The sequence below is a fragment of the Engystomops pustulosus genome, unplaced genomic scaffold (assembly GCF_040894005.1).
Source record: "Engystomops pustulosus unplaced genomic scaffold, aEngPut4.maternal MAT_SCAFFOLD_141, whole genome shotgun sequence".
Lineage (NCBI taxonomy): Eukaryota > Metazoa > Chordata > Amphibia > Anura > Leptodactylidae > Engystomops > Engystomops pustulosus.
Window position 1 is genome coordinate 129,385 of NW_027285021.1, and position 23,230 is coordinate 152,614.

General features: G+C 56.1%; 2 protein-coding genes across 4 annotated transcripts in view; one reads left to right on the top strand and one right to left on the bottom strand.

Annotated features, from left to right (window-relative positions):
- SLC16A6 (solute carrier family 16 member 6) overlaps positions 1-23,106 on the bottom strand; it is a 45,632-nt gene extending 22,526 nt beyond the window's left edge. The window contains exon 1 of one of the 3 annotated variants that reach the window (XM_072131771.1): positions 22,990-23,106. The gene's annotated coding sequence lies outside the window, so the exon portion shown is untranslated. Of the gene's footprint in view, positions 1-6,623; positions 6,783-22,983 lie in introns of those variants that run through there. The other 2 variants (XM_072131770.1, XM_072131769.1) reach the window with 2 other exon arrangements.
- The window catches only part of ARSG (arylsulfatase G), a 120,029-nt gene that overhangs the window by 32,679 nt on the left and 64,120 nt on the right, over positions 1-23,230 (top strand). The window lies entirely within an intron of this gene.

Genomic DNA, 23,230 nt, shown 5'->3' on the forward strand with positions numbered 1-23,230 from the left:
CTCTCTCTGGGTCAGGTGTCTGGGGGGTCTCGGTCCCTCTCTCTCTCTCTGGGTCAGGTGTCTGGGGGGTCTCGGTCCCTCTCTCTTTCTCTGGGTCAGGTGTCTGGGGGGTCTCGGTCCCTCTCTCTTTCTCTGGGTCAGGTGTCTGGGGGGTCTCGGTCCCTCTCTCTCTCTCTGGGTTCAGGTGTCTGGGGGGTCTCGGTCCCTCTCTCTCTCTCTCTCTCTGGGTCAGGTGTCTGGGGGGTCTTGTCCCTCTCCTCTCTCTGGATCAGGTGTCTGGGGAGTCTCGGTCCCTCTCTCTCTCTCTGGATCAGGTGTCTGGGGGGTCTCTGTCCCTCTCTCTCTCTCTCTCTCTGGGTCAGGTGTCTGGGGGGTCTCTGTCCCTCTCTCTCTCTCTCTCTCTCTCTGGGTCAGGTGTCTGGGGGGTCTCTGTCTCTCTCTCTCTCTCTCTCTCTGGGTCAGGTGTCTGGGGGGTCTCTGTCCCTCTCTCTCTCTCTCTCTCTGGGTCAGGTGTCTGGGGGGTCTCTGTCCCTCTCTCTCTCTCTCTGGGTCAGGTGTCTGGGGGTCTCTGTCCCTCTCTCTCTCTCTCTGGGTCAGGTGTCTGGGGGGTCTCTGTCCCTCTCTCTCTCTCTCTCTCTGGGTCAGGTGTCTGGGGGGTCTCTGTCCCTCTCTCTCTCTCTCTCTCTGGGTCAGGTGTCTGGGGGGTCTCTGTCTCCTCTCTCTCTCTCTGGGTCAGGTGTCTGGGGGGTCTCGGTCCCTCTCTCTCTCTCTCTCTGGGTCAGGTGTCTGGGGGTCTCTGTCTCGGTCCCCCCTCTCTCTCTCTCTGGGTCAGGTGTCTGGGGGGTCTCGGTCCCTCTCTCTCTCTCTCTCTCTGGGTCAGGTGTCTGGGGGGTCTCTGTCCCTCTCTCTCTCTCTGGGTCAGGTGTCTGGGGGGTCTCGGTCCCTCTCTCTCTCTCTCTGGGTCAGGTGTCTGGGGGGTCTCGGTCCCTCTCTCTCTCTCTCTCTCTGGGTCAGGTGTCTGGGGGGTCTCGGTCCCTCTCTCTCTCTCTCTCTCTGGGTCAGGTGTCTGGGGGGTCTCGGTCCCTCTCTCTCTCTCTGGGTCAGGTGTCTGGGGGGTCTCGGTCCCTCTCTCTCTCTCTGGGTCAGGTGTTTGGGGGGTCTCGGTCCCTCTCTCTCTCTCTCTCTGGGTCAGGTGTCTGGGGGGGTCTCGGTCCTTCTCTCTCTCTCTCTCTGGGTCAGGTGTCTGGGGGGTCTCGGTCCCTCTCTCTCTCTCTGGGTCAGGTGTCTGGGGGGTCTCGGTCCCTCTCTCTCTCTCTCTCTGGGTCAGGTGTCTGGGGGGTCTCGGTCCCTCTCTCTCTCTCTCTCTGGGTCAGGTGTCTGGGGGTCTCGGTCCCTCTCTCTCTCTGGGTCAGGTGTCTGGGGGGTCTCGGTCCCTCTCTCTCTCTCTGGGTCAGGTATCTGGGGGGTCTCGGTCCCTCTCTCTCTCTCTGGGTCAGGTATCTGGGGGGTCTCGGTCCCTCTCTCTCTCTCTCTGGGTCAGGTGTCTGGGGGGTCTCGGTCCCTCTCTCTCTCTCTGGGTCAGGTATCTGGGGGGTCTCGGTCCCTCTCTCTCTCTCTGGGTCAGGTATCTGGGGGGTCTCGGTCCCTCTCTCTCTCTCTGGGTCAGGTGTCTGGGGGGGTCTCGGTCCCTCTCTCTCTCTCTCTCTCTGGGTCAGGTGTCTGGGGGGGTCTCGGTCCTTCTCTCTCTCTCTCTCTGGGTCAGGTGTCTGGGGGGGTCTCGGTCCTTCTCTCTCTCTCTCTCTGGGTCAGGTGTCTGGGGGGGTCTCGGTCCTTCTCTCTCTCTCTCTCTGGGTCAGGTGTCTGGGGGGTCTCGGTCCCTCTCTCTCTCTCTGGGTCAGGTGTCTGGGGGGTCTCGGTCCCTCTCTCTCTCTCTCTCTGGGTCAGGTGTCTGGGGGGTCTCGGTCCCTCTCTCTCTCTCTGGGTCAGGTATCTGGGGGGTCTCGGTCCCTCTCTCTCTCTCTGGGTCAGGTATCTGGGGGGTCTCGGTCCCTCTCTCTCTCTCTCTGGGTCAGGTGTCTGGGGGGTCTCGGTCCCTCTCTCTCTCTCTGGGTCAGGTATCTGGGGGGTCTCGGTCCCTCTCTCTCTCTCTGGGTCAGGTGTCTGGGGGGTCTCGGTCCCTCTCTCTCTCTCTCTGGGTCAGGTGTCTGGGGGGTCTCGGTCCCTCTCTCTCTCTGGGTCAGGTGTCTGGGGGGTCTCGGTCCCTCTCTCTCTCTCTCTGGGTCAGGTGTCTGGGGGGTCTCGGTCCCTCTCTCTCTCTCTGGGTCAGGTGTCTGGGGGGTCTCGGTCCCTCTCTCTCTCTCTCTGGGTCAGGTGTCTGGGGGGTCTCGGTCCCTCTCTCTCTCTCTGGGTCAGGTGTCTGGGGGGTCTCGGTCCCTCTCTCTCTCTCTGGGTCAGGTGTCTGGGGGGTCTCTGTCCCTCTCTCTCTCTCTCTCTCTCTCTCTGGGTCAGGTGTCTGGGGGGTCTCTGTCCCTCTCTCTCTCTCTCTCTCTCTGGGTCAGGTGTCTGGGGGGTCTCTGTCCCTCTCTCTCTCTCTCTCTCTCTCTGGGTCAGGTGTCTGGGGGGTCTCGGTCCCTCTCTCTCTCTCTGGGTCAGGTGTCTGGGGGGTCTCGGTCCCTCTCTCTCTCTCTGGGTCAGGTGTCTGGGGGGTCTCGGTCCCTCTCTCTCTCTCTGGGTCAGGTGTCTGGGGGGTCTCGGTCCCTCTCTCTCTCTCTGGGTCAGGTGTCTGGGGGGTCTCGGTCCCTCTCTCTCTCTCTCTGGGTCAGGTGTCTGGGGGGTCTCGGTCCCTCTCTCTCTCTCTCTGGGTCAGGTGTCTGGGGGGTCTCTGTCCCTCTCTCTCTCTCTGGGTCAGGTGTCTGGGGGGTCTCTGTCCCTCTCTCTCTCTCTCTGGGTCAGGTGTCTGGGGGGTCTCTGTCCCTCTCTCTCTCTCTCTGGGTCAGGTGTCTGGGGGGTCTCTGTCCCTCTCTCTCTCTCTCTGGGTCAGGTGTCTGGGGGGTCTCGGTCTCTCTCTCTCTCTCTGGGTCAGGTGTCTGGGGGGTCTCTGTCCCTCTCTCTCTCTCTCTGGGTCAGGTGTCTGGGGGGTCTCGGTCCCTCTCTCTCTCTCTCTGGGTCAGGTGTCTGGGGGGTCTCTGTCCCTCTCTCTCTCTCTGGGTCAGGTGTCTGGGGGGTCTCTGTCCCTCTCTCTCTCTCTCTCTCTCTCTCTCTGGGTCAGGTGTCTGGGGGGTCTCTGTCCCTCTCTCTCTCTCTCTGGGTCAGGTGTCTGGGGGGTCTCGGTCCCTCTCTCTCTCTCTCTGGGTCAGGTGTCTGGGGGGTCTCTGTCCCTCTCTCTCTCTCTGGGTCAGGTGTCTGGGGGGTCTCTGTCCCTCTCTCTCTGGGTCAGGTGTCTGGGGGGTCTCTGTCCCTCTCTCTCTCTCTCTGGGTCAGGTGTCTGGGGGGTCTCTGTCCCTCTCTCTCTCTCTCTGGGTCAGGTGTCTGGGGGGTCTCTGTCCCTCTCTCTCTCTCTCTGGGTCAGGTGTCTGGGGGGTCTCGGTCTCTCTCTCTCTCTCTGGGTCAGGTGTCTGGGGGGTCTCTGTCCCTCTCTCTCTCTCTCTGGGTCAGGTGTCTGGGGGGTCTCGGTCCCTCTCTCTCTCTCTCTGGGTCAGGTGTCTGGGGGGTCTCTGTCCCTCTCTCTCTCTCTGGGTCAGGTGTCTGGGGGGTCTCTGTCCCTCTCTCTCTCTCGGTCAGGTGTCTGGGGGGTCTCTGTCCCTCTCTCTCTCTCTCTGGGTCAGGTGTCTGGGGGGTCTCTGTCCCTCTCTCTCTCTCTCTGGGTCAGGTGTCTGGGGGGTCTCGGTCTCTCTCTCTCTCTCTGGGTCAGGTGTCTGGGGGGTCTCTGTCCCTCTCTCTCTCTCTCTGGGTCAGGTGTCTGGGGGGTCTCGGTCCCTCTCTCTCTCTCTCTGGGTCAGGTGTCTGGGGGGTCTCGGCCCCTCTCTCTCTCTCTGGGTCAGGTGTCTGGGGGGTCTCGGTCCCTCTCTCTCTCTCTGGGTCAGGTGTCTGGGGGGTCTCGGTCCCTCTCTCTCTCTCTCTCTGGGTCAGGTGTCTGGGGGGTCTCGGTCCCTCTCTCTCTCTCTGGGTCAGGTGTCTGGGGGGTCTCGGTCCCTCTCTCTCTCTCTCTGGGTCAGGTGTCTGGGGGGTCTCGGTCCCTCTCTCTCTCTCTGGGTCAGGTGTCTGGGGGGTCTCGGTCCCTCTCTCTCTCTCTGGGTCAGGTGTCTGGGGGGTCTCGGTCCCTCTCTCTCTCTCTGGGTCAGGTGTCTGGGGGGTCTCGGTCCCTCTCTCTCTCTGGGTCAGGTGTCTGGGGGGTCTCGGTCCCTCTCTCTCTCTCTCTGGGTCAGGTGTCTGGGGGGTCTCGGTCCCTCTCTCTCTCTCTGGGTCAGGTGTCTGGGGGGTCTCGGTCCCTCTCTCTCTCTCTCTGGGTCAGGTGTCTGGGGGGTCTCGGTCCCTCTCTCTCTCTCTGGGTCAGGTGTCTGGGGGGTCTCGGTCCCTCTCTCTCTCTCTGGGTCAGGTGTCTGGGGGGTCTCTGTCCCTCTCTCTCTCTCTCTGGGTCAGGTGTCTGGGGGGTCTCTGTCCCTCTCTCTCTCTCTCTGGGTCAGGTGTCTGGGGGGTCTCTGTCCCTCTCTCTCTCTCTCTGGGTCAGGTGTCTGGGGGGTCTCTGTCCCTCTCTCTCTCTCTCTGGGTCAGGTGTCTGGGGGGTCTCTGTCCCTCTCTCTCTCTCTGGGTCAGGTGTCTGGGGGGTCTCTGTCCCTCTCTCTCTCTCTCTGGGTCAGGTGTCTGGGGGGTCTCTGTCCCTCTCTCTCTCTCTCTCTGGGTCAGGTGTCTGGGGGGTCTCTGTCCCTCTCTCTCTCTCTCTGGGTCAGGTGTCTGGGGGGTCTCGGTCTCTCTCTCTCTCTCTCTGGGTCAGGTGTCTGGGGGGTCTCTGTCCCTCTCTCTCTCTCTCTGGGTCAGGTGTCTGGGGGGTCTCGGTCCCTCTCTCTCTCTCTCTGGGTCAGGTGTCTGGGGGGTCTCTGTCCCTCTCTCTCTCTCTCTGGGTCAGGTGTCTGGGGGGTCTCGGTCTCTCTCTCTCTCTGGGTCAGGTGTCTGGGGGGTCTCGGTCTCTCTCTCTCTCTCTGGGTCAGGTGTCTGGGGGGTCTCGGTCGGTCCCTCTCTCTCTCTCTCTGGGTCAGGTGTCTGGGGGGTCTCTGTCCCTCTCTCTCTCTCTCTGGGTCAGGTGTCTGGGGGGTCTCTGTCCCTCTCTCTCTCTCTCTGGGTCAGGTGTCTGGGGGGTCTCTGTCCCTCTCTCTCTCTCTCTGGGTCAGGTGTCTGGGGGGTCTCGGTCCCTCTCTCTCTCTCTCTGGGTCAGGTGTCTGGGGGGTCTCTGTCCCTCTCTCTCTCTCTCTGGGTCAGGTGTCTGGGGGGTCTCGGTCTCTCTCTCTCTCTGGGTCAGGTGTCTGGGGGGTCTCGGTCTCTCTCTCTCTCTCTGGGTCAGGTGTCTGGGGGGTCTCGGTCGGTCCCTCTCTCTCTCTCTCTGGGTCAGGTGTCTGGGGGGTCTCTGTCCCTCTCTCTCTCTCTCTGGGTCAGGTGTCTGGGGGGTCTCTGTCCCTCTCTCTCTCTCTCTGGGTCAGGTGTCTGGGGGGTCTCGGTCCCTCTCTCTCTCTCTGGGTCAGGTGTCTGGGGGGTCTCGGTCCCTCTCTCTCTCTCTGGGTCAGGTGTCTGGGGGGTCTCTGTCCCTCTCTCTCTCTCTGGGTCAGGTGTCTGGGGGGTCTCTGTCCCTCTCTCTCTCTCTGGGTCAGGTGTCTGGGGGGTCTCTGTCCCTCTCTCTCTCTCTCTGGGTCAGGTGTCTGGGGGGTCTCTGTCCCTCTCTCTCTCTCTCTGGGTCAGGTGTCTGGGGGGTCTCGGTCCCTCTCTCTCTCTCTGGGTCAGGTGTCTGGGGGGTCTCTGTCCCTCTCTCTCTCTCTGGGTCAGGTGTCTGGGGGGTCTCTGTCCCTCTCTCTCTCTCTGGGTCAGGTGTCTGGGGGGTCTCTGTCCCTCTCTCTCTCTCTGGGTCAGGTGTCTGGGGGGTCTCGGTCCCTCTCTCTCTCTCTGGGTCAGGTGTCTGGGGGGTCTCGGTCTCTCTCTCTCTCTCTGGGTCAGGTGTCTGGGGGGTCTCGGTCTCTCTCTCTCTCTCTGGGTCAGGTGTCTGGGGGGTCTCGGTCGGTCCCTCTCTCTCTCTCTCTGGGTCAGGTGTCTGGGGGGTCTCTGTCCCTCTCTCTCTCTCTCTGGGTCAGGTGTCTGGGGGGTCTCTGTCCCTCTCTCTCTCTCTCTGGGTCAGGTGTCTGGGGGGTCTCTGTCCCTCTCTCTCTCTCTGGGTCAGGTGTCTGGGGGGTCTCGGTCCCTCTCTCTCTCTCTGGGTCAGGTGTCTGGGGGGTCTCGGTCTCTCTCTCTCTCTCTCTCTCTGGGTCAGGTGTCTGGGGGGCTCGGTCTCTCTCTCTCTCTCTGGGTCAGGTGTCTGGGGGGTCTCTCTCTAGGTCAGGTGTCTGGGGGTCTCGGTCTCTCTCTCGGGTGGGGTCTCTGTGTACCTGTGTCCCGGGCTCGGCGGTCTCGGTTCGGTCAGTGAGAGTGTCTCATATCTCTCGGTTCTGTATCTCCTCCGGTCTCGCACGCTGTATATATACTGGCTGCAGCCGGTCTGGAGCGGGAACGCGCGTGTATCGGGGCCGCGCCTCTTTGCCGGCCCCACGTGATCATTAACCCCTGCGCTACTGCTGCAGGGGCGGGGCCTCTATGACCGCAAAGGGTTCCCCACCTGTTATCAGCAAAGGTGCAGAGTGCGAGCTCATGGGGTAATACACCTGCGGGGCACAAGTACCCCAGAGCTGACCTAATACCCCCTGTACCCCAGAGCTTTCATAATACCCCTAGAACTGTCATTATACCCCCTGCACCCCAGAGCTTGCATAATACCCCCCTGTACCCCAGAGCTGACCTAAAACCCCCTGTACCCAAGAGCTTACATAATACCCCCTGTACCCCAGAGCTTACATAATACCCCCCTGTACCCCAGAGCTGACCTAAAACCCCCTGTACCCAAGAGCTTACATAATACCCCCTGTACCCCAGAGCTTACATAATACCCCCTGTACCCCAGAGCTGACCTAAAACCCCCTGTACCCAAGAGCTTACATAATACCCCCTGTACCCCAGAGCTGACCTAATACCCCCTGTACCACAGAGCTTACATAACACCCCCTGTACCCCAGAACTGACATAATACCCCCCCTGTACCCCAGAACTGACCTAATACCCCCCTGTACCCCAGAGCTGATATTATACCCCCGTTACCCCAGAACTGACATAATACCCCCCTGTACCCCAGAGCTGACCTAATACCCCCTGTACCACAGAGCTTACATAATACCCCCTGTACCCCAGAGCTGACCTAATACCCCCCTGTACCCCAGAGCTGATATTATACCCCCGTTACCCCAGAACTGACATAATACCCCCCCTGTACCCCAGAGCTGACCTAATACCTCCCTGTACCCCAGAGCTGACATAATACCCCCTGTACCCCAGAGCTGATACTCCACACACCCCTGTACCCCAGAACTGACATAATACCCCCCCTGTACCCCAGAACTGACATAATACCCCCTGTACCCCAGAGCTGACATAATACCCCCCTGTACCCCAGAGCTGACATAATACCCCCTGTACCCCAGAACTGACCTAATACCCCTCTGTACCCCAGAGCTGACCTAATACCCCTCCGTACCCCAGAACTGACATAATACCCCCTGTACCCCAGAACTGACATAATACCCCCCTGTACCCCAGAACTGACATAATACCCCCTGTACCCCAGAACTGACATAATACCCCCCCTGTACCCCAGAACTGACATAATACCCCCTGTACCCCAGAGCTGACATAATACCACTCCTGTACCCCAGAGCTGACATAATACCCCCCTGTACCCCAGAACTGATATAATACCCCCCCTTTACCCAAGAGCTGACATAATACCCCCTGTATCCTAGAGCTGACATAATACCCCCCTGTACCCCAGAGCTGATATAATACCTCCTGTACCCCAGAGCTGACATAATACCCCCCTGTACCCCAGAGCTGACATAATACCCCCCTGTACCCCAGAGCTGACATAATACCCCCTGTGCCCCAGAACTGACATAATACCTCCTGTACCCCAGAACTGACATAATACCCCCCTGTACCCCAGAGCTGACATAATACCCCCCTGTACCCCAGAGCTGACATAATACCCCCCTGTACCCCAGAACTGACATAATACCCCCCTGTACCCCAGAACTGACATAATACCCCCCCTGTACCCCAGAGCTGACATAATACCCCCCTGTACCCCAGAGCTGACATAATACCCCCTGTGCCCCAGAACTGACATAATACCCCCCTGTACCCCAGAACTGACCTAATACCCCTCTGTACCCCAGAGCTGACATAATACCCCCTGTACCCCAGAGCTGATACTCCGCACACCCCTGTACCCCAGAACTGACATAATACAACCCTGTACCCCTGAACTGAAATGATACCCCCTGTACCCCAGAGATGACATAATACCCCCTGTACCCCAGAGATGACATAATACCCCCCTGTACCCAAGAGCTGACATAATACCCCCCTGTACCCAAGAGCTGACATAATACCCCCTGTAACCCAGAGCTGACATAATACCCCCCTGTACCCAAGAGCTGACATAATACCCCCCCTGTACCCCAGAGCTGACATAATACCCCCCCCTGTACCCCAGAGCTAACATAATACCCCCTGTACCCCAGAGCTGACATAATACCCCCTGTACCCCAGAGCTGATACTCCACACCCCCTGTACCCCAGAACTGACATAATACCCCCCCTGTACCCCAGAGCCGACATTATACCCCCCTGTACCCCAGAGCTGACATAATACCCCCCCCTGTAACCAAGAGCTGACATAATACCCCCCCTGTACCCCAGAGCTAACATAATACCCCCTGTACCCCAGAGCTGACATAATACCCCCTGTACCCCAGAGCTGATACTCCACACCCCCTGTACCCCAGAACTGGCACTCCCCCCCTGTATCCCAGAACTGACAAAATACCCCCTGTACCCCAGAACTGACATAATACCCCCCCTGTAACCCAGAACTGACATAATACCCCCCCCTGTACCCAAGAGCTGACATAATACCCCCCCTATACCCCAGAGCTGACATTATACCCCCCCAGAGCTGACATAATACCTCCTGTACCCCAGAGCTGACATAATACCCCCTGTGCCCCAGAACTGACATAATACCCCCCTGTACCCCAGAGAGGATACTCCACACACCCCTGTACCCCAGAACTGACATAATACCACCCTGTACCCCTGAACTGAAATGATACCCCCTGTACCCCAGAGATGACATAATACCCCCTGTACCCCAGAGCTGACATAATACCCCCCTGTACCCCAGAGCTGACACTCCACACCCCCTGTACCCCAGAACTGACATAATACCCCCTGTACCCCAGAGCTGACATAATACCCCCTGTACCCCGGAGCTGATACTCCACACCCCCTGTACCCCAGAACTGACATAATACCCCCCTGTACCCAAGAGCCGACATTATACCCCCCTGTAACCCAGAACTGAAATAATACCCCCCCCTGTACCCAAGAGCTGACATAATACCCCCCCTATACCCCAGAGCTGACATTATACCCCCCCAGAGCTGACATAATACCCCCCTGTACCCCAGAACTGACCTAATACCCCCCTGTACCCCAGAACTGACATAATACCCCCTGTACCCCAGAACTGACCTAATACCCCCCCCCCTGTACCCCAGAGATGACATAATACCCCCTGTACCCCAGAACTGACATAATAGCCCCTGTACCCCAGAAATGACCTAATACCCCCTGTACCCCAGAACTGACATAATACACCCCCCCCCCTCTACCCCAGAGCTGACATAATACCTCCCTGTACCCCAGAGCTGACATAATACCTCCCTGTACCCCAGAGCTGACATAATACCCCTCCGTACCCCAGAACTGACATAATACCCCCTGTACCCCAGAACTGACATAATACCCCCCTGTACCCCAGAACTGACATAATACCCCCTGTACCCCAGAACTGACATAATACCCCCTGTACCCCAGAACTGACATAATACCCCCCCTGTACCCCAGAACTGACATAATACCCCCTGTACCCCAGAGCTGACATAATACCACTCCTGTACCCCAGAGCTGACATAATACCCCCCTGTACCCCAGAACTGATATAATACCCCCCTGTACCCAAGAGCTGACATAATACCCCCTGTATCCTAGAGCTGACATAATACCCCCCTGTACCCCAGAGCTGATATAATACCTCCTGTACCCCAGAGCTGACATAATACCCCCCTGTACCCCAGAGCTGACATAATACCCCCCTGTACCCCAGAGCTGACATAATACCCCCTGTGCCCCAGAACTGACATAATACCTCCTGTACCCCAGAACTGACATAATACCCCCCTGTACCCCAGAGCTGACATAATACCCCCTGTACCCCAGAACTGACATAATACCCCCCTGTACCCCAGAACTGACATAATACCCCCCTGTACCCCAGAACTGACATAATACCCCCCCTGTACCCCAGAGCTGACATAATACCCCCCTGTACCCCAGAGCTGACATAATACCCCCTGTGCCCCAGAACTGACATAATACCCCCCTGTACCCCAGAGCTGATACTCCGCACACCCCTGTACCCCAGAACTGACATAATACAACCCTGTACCCCTGAACTGAAATGATACCCCCTGTACCCCAGAGATGACATAATACCCCCTGTACCCCAGAGATGACATAATACCCCCCTGTACCCAAGAGCTGACATAATACCCCACTGTACCCAAGAGCTGACATAATACCCCCTGTAACCCAGAGCTGACATAATACCCCCCTGTACCCAAGAGCTGACATAATACCCCCCCTGTACCCCAGAGCTGACATAATACCCCCCCCTGTACCCCAGAGCTAACATAATACCCCCTGTACCCCAGAGCTGACATAATACCCCCTGTACCCCAGAGCTGATACTCCACACCCCCTGTACCCCAGAACTGAAATAATACCCCCCCCTGTACCCAAGAGCTGACATAATACCCCCCCTATACCCCAGAGCTGACATTATACCCCCCCAGAGCTGACATAATACCCCCCTGTACCCCAGAACTGACCTAATACCCCCCTGTACCCCAGAACTGACATAATACCCCCTGTACCCCAGAACTGACCTAATACCCCCCCCCTGTACCCCAGAGATGACATAATACCCCCTGTACCCCAGAACTGACATAATAGCCCCTGTACCCCAGAAATGACCTAATACCCCCTGTACCCCAGAACTGACATAATACACCCCCCCCCTCTACCCCAGAGCTGACATAATACCTCCCTGTACCCCAGAGCTGACATAATACCTCCCTGTACCCCAGAGCTGACATAATACCCCCTGAACTGACATAATACCCCCCTGTACCCCAGAACTGACATAATACCCCCAGAACTGACATAATACCCCTTGTACCCCAGAGCTGATGCTCCACACCCCCTGGACCCCAGAGCTGATGCTCCACGCCACCCCTGTACCCCCAGAACTGACATACCCCCTGAACTGACCTAATACCCCCCTGTACCCCTGAACTAACATAATACCGCCTGTATCCCTGAACTGACATAATATCTCCTGTACCGCAGACTTGATGCTCCACACTCCCCTTGTACCCCAGAGCTGACATAATACCCCCTGTACCCCAGAGCTGCCATAATACCCCCCTGTAACCCAGAACTGACATAATACCCCCTGTACCCCAGAGCTGACATAATACCCCCTGTACCCCAGAGCTGCCATAATACCCCCCTGTAACCCAGAACTGACATAATACCCCCTGTACCCCAGAACTGACCTAACACCCCCCTGTACCCCAGAACTGACCTAATACCCCCCTGTGGCCCAGAGCTGACCTAATACGCCCTGTACCCCAGAACTGACATAATACCCCCTGTACCCCAGAACTGACATAATACCCCCCCTCTACCCCAGAGCTGACATAATACCTCCCTGTACCCCAGAGCTGACATAATACCCCCTGAACTGACATAATACTCACTCCCTGTACCCCAGAACTGACATAATACCCCCCTGTACCCCGGAGCTGACATAATACCCCCCTCTACCCCTGAACTAACATAATACCCCCTGTATCTCAGAACTGACATAATACCCCCTGTACCCCAGAGCTGATGCTCCACACTCCCCTTGTACCCCAGAACTGACATAATACCCCCTGTACCCCAGAGATGACATAATACCCCCCTGTACCCAAGAGCTGACATAATACCCCCCTGTACCCAAGAGCTGACATAATACCCCCTGTAACCCAGAGCTGACATAATACCCCCCTGTACCCCAGAGCTGACATAATACCCCCCCTGTACCCCAGAGCTGACATAATACCCCCCCTGTACCCCAGAGCTAACATAATACCCCCTGTACCCCAGAGCTGACATAATACCCCCTGTACCCCAGAGCTGATACTCCACACCCCCTGTACCCCAGAACTGACATAATACCCCCCCTGTACCCCAGAGCCGAAATTATACCCCCCTGTACCCCAGAGCTGACATAATACCCCCCCCCCCCTGTAACCAAGAGCTGACATAATACCCCCCCTGTACCCCAGAGCTGACATAATACCCCCTGTACCCCAGAGCTGACATAATACCCCCTGTACCCCAGAGCTGACATAATACCCCCCTGTACCCCAGAGCTGACATAATACCCCCTGTGCCCCAGAACTGACATAATACCCCCCTGTACCCCAGAGCTGATACTCCGCACACCCCTGTACCCCAGAACTGACATAATACAACCCTGTACCCCTGAACTGAAATGATACCCCCTGTACCCCAGAGATGACATAATACCCCCTGTACCCCAGAGATGACATAATACCCCCCTGTACCCAAGAGCTGACATAATACCCCCCTGTACCCAAGAGCTGACATAATACCCCCTGTAACCCAGAGCTGACATAATACCCCCCTGTACCCAAGAGCTGACATAATACCCCCCCTGTACCCCAGAGCTGACATAATACCCCCCCTGTACCCCAGAGCTAACATAATACCCCCTGTACCCCAGAGCTGACATAATACCCCCTGTACCCCAGAGCTGATACTCCACACCCCCTGTACCCCAGAACTGACATAATACCCCCCCTGTACCCCAGAGCCGACATTATACCCCCCTGTACCCCAGAGCTGACATAATACCCCCCCCCTGTAACCAAGAGCTGACATAATACCCCCCCTGTACCCCAGAGCTAACATAATACCCCCTGTACCCCAGAGCTGACATAATACCCCCTGTACCCCAGAGCTGATACTCCACACCCCCTGTACCCCAGAACTGGCACTCCCCCCCCTGTATCCCAGAACTGACAAAATACCCCCTGTACCCCAGAACTGACATAATACCCCCCCTGTAACCCAGAACTGACATAATACCCCCCCCTGTACCCAAGAGCTGACATAATACCCCCCCTATACCCCAGAGCTGACAATATACCCCCCCAGAGCTGACATAATACCTCCTGTACCCCAGAGCTGACATAATACCCCCCTGTACCCCAGAGCTGACATAATACCCCCTGTGCCCCAGAACTGACATAATACCCCCCTGTACCCCAGAGCGGATACTCCACACACCCCTGTACCCCAGAACTGACATAATACCACCCTGTACCCCTGAACTGAAATGATACCCCCTGTACCCCAGAGATGACATAATACCCCCTGTACCCCAGAGCTGACATAATACCCCCCTGTACCCCAGAGCTGACACTCCACACCCCCTGTACCCCAGAACTGACATAATACCCCCTGTACCCCAGAGCTGACATAATACCCCCTGTACCCCGGAGCTGATACTCCACACCCCCTGTACCCCAGAACTGACATAATACCCCCCTGTACCCAAGAGCCGACATTATACCCCCCTGTAACCCAGAACTGAAATAATACCCCCCCCTGTACCCAAGAGCTGACATAATACCCCCCCTATACCCCAGAGCTGACATTATACCCCCCCAGAGCTGACATAATACCCCCCTGTACCCCAGAACTGACCTAATACCCCCCTGTACCCCAGAACTGACATAATACCCCCTGTACCCCAGAACTGACCTAATACCCCCCCCTGTACCCCAGAGATGACATAATACCCCCTGTACCCCAGAACTGACATAATAGCCCCTGTACCCCAGAAATGACCTAATACCCCCTGTACCCCAGAACTGACATAATACACCCCCCCCCCCTCTACCCCAGAGCTGACATAATACCTCCCTGTACCCCAGAGCTGACATAATACCTCCCTGTACCCCAGAGCTGACATAATACCCCCTGAACTGACATAATACCCCCCTGTACCCCAGAACTGACATAATACCCCTTGTACCCCAGAGCTGATGCTCCACACCCCCTGGACCCCAGAGCTGATGCTCCACGCCACCCCTGTACCCCCAGAACTGACATACCCCCTGAACTGACCTAATACCCCCCTGTACCCCTGAACTAACATAATACCGCCTGTATCCCTGAACTGACATAATATCTCCTGTACCGCAGACTTGATGCTCCACACTCCCCTTGTACCCCAGAGCTGACATAATACCCCCTGTACCCCAGAGCTGCCATAATACCCCCCTGTAACCCAGAACTGACATAATACCCCCTGTACCCCAGAGCTGACATAATACCCCCTGTACCCCAGAGCTGACATAATACCCCCTGTACCCCAGAACTGACCTAATACCCCCCTGTACCCCAGAACTGACCAAATACCCCCCTGTGGCCCAGAGCTGACCTTATACGCCCTGTACCCCAGAACTGACATAATACCCCCTGTACCCCAGAACTGACATAATACCCCCCCTCTACCCCAGAGCTGACATAATACCTCCCTGTACCCCAAAGCTGACATAATACCCCCTGAACTGACATAATACCCACTCCCTGTACCCCAGAACTGACATAATACCCCCCTCTACCCCTGAACTAACATAATACCCCCTGTATCTCAGAACTGACATAATACCCCCTGTACCCCAGAGCTGATGCTCCACACTCCCCTTGTACCCCAGAACTGACTTAATACCCCTTGTACCCCAGAGCTGATGCTCCACACCCCCTGGACCCCTGAACTGACATAATACCCCCCTGTACCCCAGAACTGACATAATACCCCCTGTACCCCAGAGCTGACATAATACCCCCCTGTAACCCAGAACTGACATAATACCCCCTGTACCCCAGAGCTGACATAATACCCCCTGTACCCCAGAGCTGCCATAATACCCCCCTGTAACCCAGAACTGACATAATACCCCCTGTACACCAGAACTGACCTAATACCCCCCTGTACCCCAGAACTGACCTAATACCCCCCTGTGGCCCAGAGCTGACCTAATACCCCCTGTACCCCAGAACTGACATAATACCCCCCCTCTACCCCAGAGCTGACATAATACCTCCCTGTACCCCAGAGCTGACATAATACCCCCTGAACTGACATAATACCCACTCCCTGTACCCCAGAACTGACATAATACCCACTCCCTGTACCCCGGAGCTGACATAATACCCCCCTCTACCCCTGAACTAACATAATACCCCCTGTATCTCAGAACTGACATAATACCCCCTGTACCCCAGAGCTGATGCTCCACACTCCCCTTGTACCCCAGAACTGACATAATACCCCCTGTACCCCAGAGCTGATGCTCCACACTCCCCTTGTACCCCAGAACTGACATAATACCCCCTGTACCCCAGAGATGACATAATACCCCCCTGTACCCAAGAGCTGACATAATACCCCCCTGTACCCAAGAGCTGACATAATACCCCCTGTAACCCAGAGCTGACATAATACCCCCCTGTACCCCAGAGCTGACATAATACCCCCCCTGTACCCCAGAGCTGACATAATACCCCCCCTGTACCCCAGAGCTAACATAATACCCCCTGTACCCCAGAGCTGACATAATACCCCCTGTACCCCAGAGCTGATACTCCACACCCCCTGTACCCCAGAACTGACATAATACCCCCCCTGTACCCCAGAGCCGACATTATACCCCCCTGTACCCCAGAGCTGACATAATACCCCCCCCTGTAACCAAGAGCTGACATAATACCCCCCCTGTACCCCAGAGCTAACATAATACCCCCTGTACCCCAGAGCTGACATAATACCCCCTGTACCCCAGAGCTGACATAATACCCCTGTACCCCAGAGCTGACATAATACCCCCCTGTACCCCAGAGCTGACATAATACCCCCTGTGCCCCAGAACTGACATAATACCCCCCTGTACCCCAGAGCTGATACTCCGCACACCCCTGTACCCCAGAACTGACATAATACAACCCTGTACCCCTGAACTGAAATGATACCCCCTGTACCCCAGAGATGACATAATACCCCCTGTACCCCAGAGATGACATAATACCCCCCTGTACCCAAGAGCTGACATAATACCCCCCTGTACCCAAGAGCTGACATAATACCCCCCTGTACCCCAGAGCTGATACTCCGCACACCCCTGTACCCCAGAACTGACATAATACAACCCTGTACCCCTGAACTGAAATGATACCCCCTGTACCCCAGAGATGACATAATACCCCCTGTACCCCAGAGATGACATAATACCCCCCTGTACCCAAGAGCTGACATAATACCCCCTGTACCCCAGAGCTAACATAATACCCCCTGTACCCCAGAGCTGACATAATACCCCCTGTACCCCAGAGCTGATACTCCACACCCCCTGTACCCCAGAACTGGCACTCCCCCCCCTGTATCCCAGAACTGACAAAATACCCCCTGTACCCCAGAACTGACATAATACCCCCCCTGTAACCCAGAGCTGACATAATACCCCCCTGTACCCAAGAGCTGACATAATACCCCCCCTGTACCCCAGAGCTAACATAATACCTCCTGTACCCCAGAGCTGACATAATACCCCCCCCCTGTACCCCAGAACTGACATAATACCCCCTGTACCCCAGAGCTGATACTCCACACCCCCTGTACCCCAGAACTGACATAATACCCCCCCTGTACCCCAGAGCCGACATTATACCCCCCTGTACCCCAGAGCTGACATAATACCCCCCCCCTGTAACCAAGAGCTGACATAATACCCCCCCTGTACCCCAGAGCTAACATAATACCCCCTGTACCCCAGAGCTGACATAATACCCCCTGTACCCCAGAGCTGATACTCCACACCCCCTGTACCCCAGAACAGGCACTCCCCCCCTGTATCCCAGAACTGACAAAATACCCCCTGTACCCCAGAACTGACATAATATCCCCCCTGTAACCCAGAACTGACATAATACCCCCCCCCCTGTACCCAAGAGCTGACATAATACCCCCCCTATACCCCAGAGCTGACAATATACCCCCCCAGAGCTGACATAATACCTCCTGTACCCCAGAGCTGACATAATACCCCCCTGTACCCCAGAGCTGACATAATACCCCCTGTGCCCCAGAACTGACATAATACCCCCCTGTACCCCAGAGCGGATACTCCACACACCCCTGTACCCCAGAACTGACATAATACCACCCTGTACCCCTGAACTGAAATGATACCCCCTGTACCCCAGAGATGACATAATACCCCCTGTACCCCAGAGCTGACATAATACCCCCCTGTACCCCAGAGCTGACACTCCACACCCCCTGTACCCCAGAACTGACATAATACCCCCTGTACCCCAGAGCTGACATAATACCCCCCTGTACCCAAGAGCCGACATTATACCCCCCTGTAACCCAGAACTGAAATAATACCCCCCCCTGTACCCAAGAGCTGACATAATACCCCCCCTATACCCCAGAGCTGACATTATACCCCCCCAGAGCTGACATAATACCCCCCTGTACCCCAGAACTGACCTAATACCCCCCTGTACCCCAGAACTGACATAATACCCCCTGTACCCCAGAACTGACCTAATACCCCCCCCCCTGTACCCCAGAGATGACATAATACCCCCTGTACCCCAGAACTGACATAATAGCCCCTGTACCCCAGAAATGACCTAATACCCCCTGTACCCCAGAACTGACATAATACACCCCCCCCCTCTACCCCAGAGCTGACATAATACCTCCCTGTACCCCAGAGCTGACATAATACCTCCCTGTACCCCAGAGCTGACATAATACCCCTCCGTACCCCAGAACTGACATAATACCCCCTGTACCCCAGAACTGACATAATACCCCCTGTACCCCAGAGCTGACATAATACCTCCCTGTACCCCAGAGCTGACATAATACCCCCTGAACTGACATAATACCCCCCTGTACCCCAGAACTGACATAATACCCCCAGAACTGACATAATACCCCTTGTACCCCAGAGCTGATGCTCCACACCCCCTGGACCCCAGAGCTGATGCTCCACGCCACCCCTGTACCCCCAGAACTGACATACCCCCTGAACTGACCTAATACCCCCCTGTACCCCTGAACTAACATAATACCGCCTGTATCCCTGAACTGACATAATATCTCCTGTACCGCAGACTTGATGCTCCACACTCCCCTTGTACCCCAGAGCTGACATAATACCCCCTGTACCCCAGAGCTGCCATAATACCCCCCTGTAACCCAGAACTGACATAATACCCCCTGTACCCCAGAGCTGACATAATACCCCCTGTACCCCAGAACTGACCTAATACCCCCCTGTACCCCAGAACTGACCTAATACCCCCCTGTCGCCCAGAGCTGACCTAATACGCCCTGTACCCCAGAACTGACATAATACCCCCTGTACCCCAGAACTGACATAATACCCCCCCTCTACCCCAGAGCTGACATAATACCCCCCCTCTACCCCAGAGCTGACATAATACCTCCCTGTACCCCAAAGCTGACATAATACCCCCTGAACTGACATAATACCCACTCCCTGTACCCCAGAACTGACATAATACCCCCCTCTACCCCTGAACTAACATAATACCCCCTGTATCTCAGAACTGACATAATACCCCCTGTACCCCAGAGCTGATGCTCCACACTCCCCTTGTACCCCAGAACTGACTTAATACCCCTTGTACCCCAGAGCTGATGCTCCACACCCCCTGGACCCCTGAACTGACATAATACCCCCCTGTACCCCAGAACTGACATAATACCCCCTGTACCCCAGAGCTGATGCTCCACGCCACTCCTGGACCCCAGAACTGACATAATACCCCCTGAACTGACCTAATACCCCCCTCTACCCCTGAACTAACATAATACCCCCTGTATCTCAGAACTGACATAATACCCCCTGTACCCCAGAGCTGATGCTCCACACTCCCCTTGTACCCCAGAGCTGACATAATACCCCCCTGCACCCCCAAACTGACATAATACCCCCTGTACCCTATAGCTGACATAATACCCCCTGTACCCCTGAACTGACATAATACCCCCCTGTACCCCAGAACTGACCTAATACCCCCTGTACCCCAGAGCTGACATAATACCCCCCTGTACCCCAGAGCTGACATAATAACCCCCCTCTACCCTAGAGCTGACATAATACCCCCCTGTACCCCTGAACTGACATAATACCCCCCTCTAGCCCAGAGCTGACATAATACACCCCTGTACCCCAGAACTGACCTAATACCCCCTGTACCCCAGAACTGCCATAATACCCCCCTATACCCCAGAACTGACCTAATGCCCCCTGTACCCCAGAGCTGACATAATATCCCCCTGTACCCCAGAGCTGACATAATACCCCCCCTGTACCCAAGAGCTGACATAATACCCACCTGTACCCCAGGGCTGACATTATACCCCCCCCCTGTACCCCAGAATTGACCCAATACCCCCCTTGTACCCCAGAACTGACATAATACCCCTCTGTACCCCAGAGCTGACATAATACCCCCTGTACCCCAGAACTGACCTAATACCCCCCTGTACCCCAGAACTGCCATAATACCCCCTGTACCCCAGAGCTGCCATAATACCCCCCTGTAACCCAGAATTGACCTAATACCCCCCTGTACGCCAGATCTGACCTAATACCCCTCTGTACCCCAGAGCTGACCAAATACCCCCTGTACCCCAGAACTGGCATAATACCCCCTGTACCCCAGAACTGGCATAATACCCCCTGTACCCCAGAGCTGCCATAATACCCCCTGTAACCCAGAACTGACATAATACCCCCCTGTACCCCAGAACTGGCATAATACCCCCTGTACCCCAGAGCTGCCATAATACCCCCCTGAACTGACATACCCCCTGTACCCCAGAGCTGACGTAATACCCCACAGCTGACATAATACCCCCCTGTACCCCAGAACTGGCATAATACCCCCTGTATCCCAGAGCTGCCATAATACCCCCCTGTACCCCAGAACTGACCTAATACCCCCTGTACCCCAGAGCTGACATAATACCACTCCTGTACCCCAGAGCTGACATAATACCCCCCCTCTACCCCAAAGCTGGCATAATACCCCCCTCTACCCCAGAGCTGACATAATACCCCCCTGTACCCCTGAACTGACATAATCCCCCCCCCTGTACTCCAGAGCTGACATAATACCCCCCCCCCCCTCTACCCCAAAGCTGGCATAATACCACCCTCTTCCCCAGAGCTGACATAATACCCCCCTGTACCCCTGAACTGACCTAATACCCCCCTGTACCCCAGAACTGACCTAATACCCCCCTGTACCCCAGAGCTGACCTAATACCCCCTGTACCCCAGAACTGACCTAATACACCCTTGTACACCAGAACTGACCTAATACCCTCCCTCTACCCCAGAGCTGATGCTCCACACCCCCTGTACCCCAGAGCTGACATAATACCCCCCCCTCTACCCCAGAGCTGACATTAATACCCCCCTGTACCCCTGAACTGATATAATACCCCCTGTACCCCAGAGCTGACATAATATACCCCCTGTACCCCAGAGCTGACATAATACCCCCCCTGTACCCCAGAGCTGACATAATACCCCCTGTACCCCAAAGTTGACCTAATACCCCTCTGTACCCCAGAGCTGACCTAATACCCCCCTGTACCCCAGAGCTGACCTAATACCCCTCTGTACCCCAGAGCTGATGCTCCACACCCCCTGTACCCCAGAACTGACATAATACCCCCCTGTACTGACATAACCCCCCCCCCTGTACCCCAGAGCTGACATAATACCCCCCCTCTACCCCAAAGCTGGCATAATACCCCCCTCTACCCCAGAGCTGACATAATACCCCCCTGTACCCCTGAACTGACATAATACCCCCCTGTACCCCTGAAATGACCTAATACCCCCTTGTACCCCAGAGCTGACATAATACCCCCTGTACCCCAGAGCTGATGCTCCACACCCCCTGTTCCCCTAGAGCTGACATAATACCCCCCTGTACCCCAGAGCTGACATTAATACCCCCCTGTACCCCTGAACTGATATAATACCCCCTGTACCCCAGAGCTGACATAATACCCCCCCTGTACCCCAGAGCTGACATAATACCCCCCCTGTACCCCAGAGTTGACATAATACACCCCTGTACCCCAGAGCTGACCTAATACCCCTCTGTACCACAGAGCTGACCTAATACCCCCCTGTACCCCAGAGATGACCTAATAACCCTCTGTACCCCAGAGCTGACATAATACCCCCTGTACCCCAGAGCTGACATAATACCCCCTGTACCCCAGAGCTGCTGCTAAACACCCCCCTGTACCCCAGAACTGACATAATACCCCCCTACCCCAGAGCTGACATAATACCCCCCTGTACCCCAGAGCTGACCTAATACCCCTCTGTACCCCAGAGCTGCTGCTAAACACCCCCCTGTACCCCAGAACTGACATAATACCCCCCTACCCCAGAGCTGACATAATACCCCCCTGTATCCCTGAACTGACATAATACCCCCCTGTACCCCAGAACTGACCTAATACCCCCTTGTACCCCAGAGCTGACCTAATACCCCTGTACCCCGGAGCTGACATAATACCCCCCTGTACCCCAGAGCTGATGCTCCACAAACCCTGTACCCCAGAACTGACATAATACCCCCTGTACCCCAGAGCTGATGCTCCACACCCCCTGTACCCCAGAACTGACATAATACCCCCTGTACCCTAGAGCTGACATAATACCTCCCTCTACCCCTGAACTGACATAATACCCCCCTGTACCCCAGAGCTGACCTAATACCCCCCTGTACCCCAGAACTGACCTAATACCCCTCTGTACCCCAGAGCTTACATAATACCCCCCTGTACCCAAGAGCTGACCTAATACCCCTCTTTACCCCAGAGCTAACATTAATACCCCCCTGTACCCCTGAACTGACATAATACCCCCTCTGTACCCCAGAGTTGACATAATACCCCCCTGTACCCCAGAGCTGACATAATACCTCCTGTGCCCCAGAGCTGACATAATACCCCCCTGTACCCCAGAACTGACCTAATACCCCTCTGTACCCCAGAGCTTACATAATACCCCCCTGTACCCCAGAGCTGACCTAATACCCCTCTGTACCCCAGAACTTACATAATACCCCCCTGTACCCCAGAGCTGACCTAATACCCCTCTTTACCCCAGATGTGATGATCCACAAACCCTGTACCCCTGAACTGACATAATCCCCCCTGTACCCCTGAACTGACATAATCCCCCCTGTACCCCTGAACTGACATAATCCCCCCTGTACCCCTGAACTGACATAACCCCCGCTGTACCCCTGAACTGACATAATCCCCCCTGTACCCCTGAACTGACATAATCCCCCCACCTGTACCCCAGAGCTGACGCTGTACGCCCCTCATTTTCCGGGACTCAGTAAGACATGGGGGCGTGGTCTGTGCTGTGGAGGGCAGGGAGGGGGCGGTGTTTGTTTTGACACCTGCCGCTTCCGGTACCGCCCCGTCTTCGCACGTGTCAGAGCTGCGGGCGCGCTCACGGAGCGGAGCAGACAGGAGAGAACCGGATCACACCGGATACCAGAGGGAGGGGGAGGACAGTAACATCACCCCCTCCCT